Here is a 4,472-nt window from a genome sequence, read left to right as displayed (position 1 = left end):
TTTTTAATAGTAATCATTGAAAATCAAAAATCATTTGCCTTTCACTGTAAAATTATGCGCTTTAAATTAAGCTTCTATTACTACACCAATAGGAACATTATTAATGGGAAAATCAGCACCTGACTAGTAAAGTACCATAAAGTACCATTCCACTGGGCAAAGTCGAATGAATAAAAAATTAAAGTCAGCACGAAGCAAAATAAAGTAAAGTAACAAAAACGTCCTTCATTACAGCGTTGGTAAAACATGTGAGGTAAGTTACAGCCTGCAGGAGCACGAGGGGGTGTCTGTGGGGTCTAAAATTAAACAATCACAAAGATAAATCATTTCTCTCATCAGATATGCTCATAATATTGCAGGACATTCATTGTTAGAACACTAGCCCTGGATACTGCTGCAGGGCGCCTGGATGTACCTAAGAGGAAGGATTTTGAACTGTGTTCTCAGCTGTGTATCATATATCTGGTGATGTCCTCTGCAGAGCAGAATGACTGTGAATTATACTTTTCACTTAGCTTCTGCCGCTCAGACCATGTGCTTCGTGACACTGTGAGCAGCCAAATCCACCAGAGTGTTCCTGACATGAATCTATCTGAATCTGCTGTGATCTTTCTATAAAATCCTACGGGATGCAAAACAAAAAATCAACGCAAAAGAGTACATCAAAGCTCCGTTAATATGTCAATCTTTGCTCTAAATGTTTTACTTCCTCCTTAAATTCTGTTGACCTGCACACAATTCTGCTCTTTGCACCACTCAATGCAAAATAGATGTAACACCAGAGAGGATTTGATCAACAAAACCTATTTCATAATAGAAATTAATATAAATATTCATAGAATTTAGTTATAAATATTAATGCAATCACCAATAGCAAATGTCCATCCTTCCAAACAACATTATAAATAATTGATATTGATTTAAACTCCACAGCAGATCTTGACACATTTTTCATGTTTATTCTTGAATCAATTGCTAGGATCTGAGAAAAAGATTTGACTATAATAAAGTAGTTAGTGAAAAACACAATTGAGCATTTAGTAAAATCCAAATAGAGCACATATTTGTTCTGTTTTTCACAAGATGAATAAATCTGTTTTACAAAAGGTTACAATTTTGGTTGATTAAATGTGATACTATATAAATAATGCATTTTAAATAATAGTTCCAGCGGCAGTTTTGACAATCAAACTTTTTTTTTTTATGTCAAGCATGTATTCTTGTATAAAACTGTAATCAGTGATTGATTCACAAAGCCTTTGCTTAAAGGGTTTAAAGAGCCTTTCCATATATCTAAAAATATTTAGTAATTTATTCATCATATTAGTAATCGGACCTGTCATATTGATAGTGATATGGTTTTCCTCCTTTTCTCTGGATCCCTTTAATCTTTACTTGTATAACTTCAAGAGGAACTGTCAGGCTGTTTATTTTTATCCAGCAGTCTCAACCTGCAGCAAGAAGAGCACTGAGGTCAGTCTTTGTTCTGGTGAGCTAGCCTGCTGGGCTCAGTTTGCCTTCTTTACTTTGAGACAGATAAAAAGAAGCAGTGCAGGTGAAAGGCTTCCTTCATTCTTCTTTTATAAAAATGGCGTTCTGCAGAGAGAAGCAGGACAAGCTTCTGTTGAGGACGAGTAACATGGTGAAGTACAAAGAAACCTGGGGCGTTTAAACAACAACAGAAATATATTTCTGCTCTTTGTTAAAGGTCTTGTTAACATATATTTACATGAATGGTTTATGAACGAGCAAGCAGGATGTAGAGTTTAAAACAGGCAACCAGCGTGGGTCCTAAAGGGTCATATCTGCATAAAATAAATAAGTATATAATTTAATGAAAAGAAATCCCTGATGGAATAGAAAAAAAAATTAAAATAAAATTAGACTTCTTTTCACACAGGTTTAAATGGGAATAATATAAAAAACACAACTTGTTTTTGTATTCCGATAAAATCTAAATATGGTGTCAGTTTTTACTCTTCTTCCTTTTGGACTCAGCTTGAGAGGGCTCAGAGGAACAAGGGGAACCCCATTAGACTGCCCCTGTCAACACTCTGCCACCCTATTTTGATGCGTCCTCGTTAGGTTCCTGACCTGCCTCCACCTCTGCTGCACCTTCCCTCTCACAGCACACATGATGGTGCCATTCGCTCATAAAACATTAAAACTTGAGTTGACAGCTGGCTTAATTAAAGACAAAAATACTTCATATACAGTACTGAAAGAAACTGAAATAAAATGTACAGCTCAAACTAGATAGCCACACCAACTGTGTACAGCTACTAGATTACCAGAGTTATATCAATAAGCTGAATGGAAGAATTCCAGAGAGAGCGATCGTTCATTTTTTCGGGGGATTTTTTTTATAACATTGATGAATTTCTATATTTCTACATTTCTATATTTCAAGTACTACTTGTTATAACTGTCTTCCTAATTGTGTTGTATGTTATGGGTACATCTTAAGACTCACAACAATTGAATACCATTGGCAAAAGAGTGGACTCTAGGTTCACTATAACCAGTACACCAGTTATGGGGGGATAGGGGGGATGGCATCCCCTTTCTTAAAAAAGTCTCAGAAATCATTTTATTACTGAATGTGTAAAGTTTCTGCTATATATTAAAAGTAATGGCAATGATATTGCCCTTTCAGCATATGGGCGGCTGTGGGCTTATGAGTAGTATCCCTTACAATGTCCACCTGTGTGTATTAAGCTCATTATTGCCTCCTATCAAGGTGGGACAGTACTTTCTCACTCAACCTGTACATTTCCACGCCTTATTTATTTCCAATCAGAAAGTCTGTCAAAATGCATCAGACTTTGGAACATCAGTACATGTGTCCAAAAACAAATATATATATAGTTAAATGGACAATTTTATTTTTTTCAATCATTGTTAGTACTTTAATTGCCATGACAATATTTTAGGCAGTTTCTCATTTGTTTTCAAGGACTACAAGGCACAGCCTTCTTCATATTTGGGCTGATATGTTTTTGTTTCACATGATGTGACACAATGAAGAGGTGGGTTTGAGCTATTTTCTCAAAAACTCCCACCTGTTTGCCTCCTATTAAACTTCTCCTTTAAAATAGAAAATGATAGAAATTGAACTTTATCAATCTCACAATAGAGAACTTATGCTTCTCCATTTAACCCATCCCCTTTGGGGAGCAGTGGGCTGCCACTGTGCAGTGCCTGGGGAGCAGTGTTGGGTAAAGGGTCTTTCTCAGGAACCCAGAGTAGAGGATGTGGGAATCGAACTAGGTACTTGCAACCTTCTCAGAGCACAAGCAAACTGCTCTAACCACTAGGCCAACACAACCCATTAAATATCATGAATACGGCTTTAAGAAGCTCCCATAAACCATGAGATCATTTAATTCAACATCTTATTTGGCATATTATTCTTACAATGTAAACATTTGCATTTGTAGAAAGCATCTAACTTATTATTTTCCCCTGACCAAATCTAAATAGTCTTAGAAATTAGAAAAGTTTAGTTTGATAATAAACCAGACTGACATTTAAATCTCAGAAAAAAAGCAACGTCTACCCATCCATCTTCCACTTATCCGTCAGGGTCATCATGATGTGGTTGGTGCCTGTCTCCAGCAGTCTATAGGTGGTAGGCGGGTACACCCCGGAAAGGTCACCAGTTTATTAAAGGGCAAGGTTAAAATAATGTTAATGTGTATATTTGTACAGTACAGGGTAATGTCTGGTTTTATCTGGAGATGGGTTAAAATCTGTTACAGACACACCATGTCAACAAAACTGGTGGGAAACAACAGCACCCTTTTATATTGTGTCCAGAATTTTCCACTATGCAGATGACTTTAAAATTGGAGCTTTGAACATTCAGACATTAAGCTGTGATGCTACATTGCTTGCCTCTCCAGATTGTCTTGCTAACTTTCATAAGCTTCCACTAAAACCCCAACACCATCTGGTGTGTTTGGCAAAAGAAAATAATTTCCTCTCAACCTGAAATATCCTACACAGAGGAATTTAGCAAACTATTTCTGCACACCACAGAGCCCAAAAGCCAGTTTCAGCCATCTCAAGCTTTCACACTCTGACAGTTACATAGAGACACACACAGGTCAGGTCAGAGCAGCAGACATGATTTATGTGTAATCGCTTTCCTCTTTTTCCATCCATCAGAACTCCATAGGGACTTCCTGGCATTCCAGTAGCAGCCCATATAGGCGGCACAACCTTCAATTTCCATTTACATCACAGCTTTGAGAAAACGCTAGTCTTGTCTGAATCAATATCCATTTACATCCATGGTTCTCAAATCAAACAAATGTTACCTTGAGTATTTTGTACCAACCTTTGGGATATGCTTCATATTTTTTTCCACATTATTTGCCTTTGCTATCAATTAGATATATTATCAAATGGATGGATGGATGGATGGAGTAATGGGTGGATGATGGATGGATGTATGATGGATGGATGGA

This window comes from Cyprinodon variegatus, unplaced genomic scaffold (assembly GCF_000732505.1).
Source record: "Cyprinodon variegatus isolate N-32 unplaced genomic scaffold, C_variegatus-1.0 Scaffold781, whole genome shotgun sequence".
NCBI classification, from domain to species: Eukaryota; Metazoa; Chordata; class Actinopteri; order Cyprinodontiformes; family Cyprinodontidae; genus Cyprinodon; species Cyprinodon variegatus.
This window is presented reverse-complemented; position numbering follows the sequence as displayed.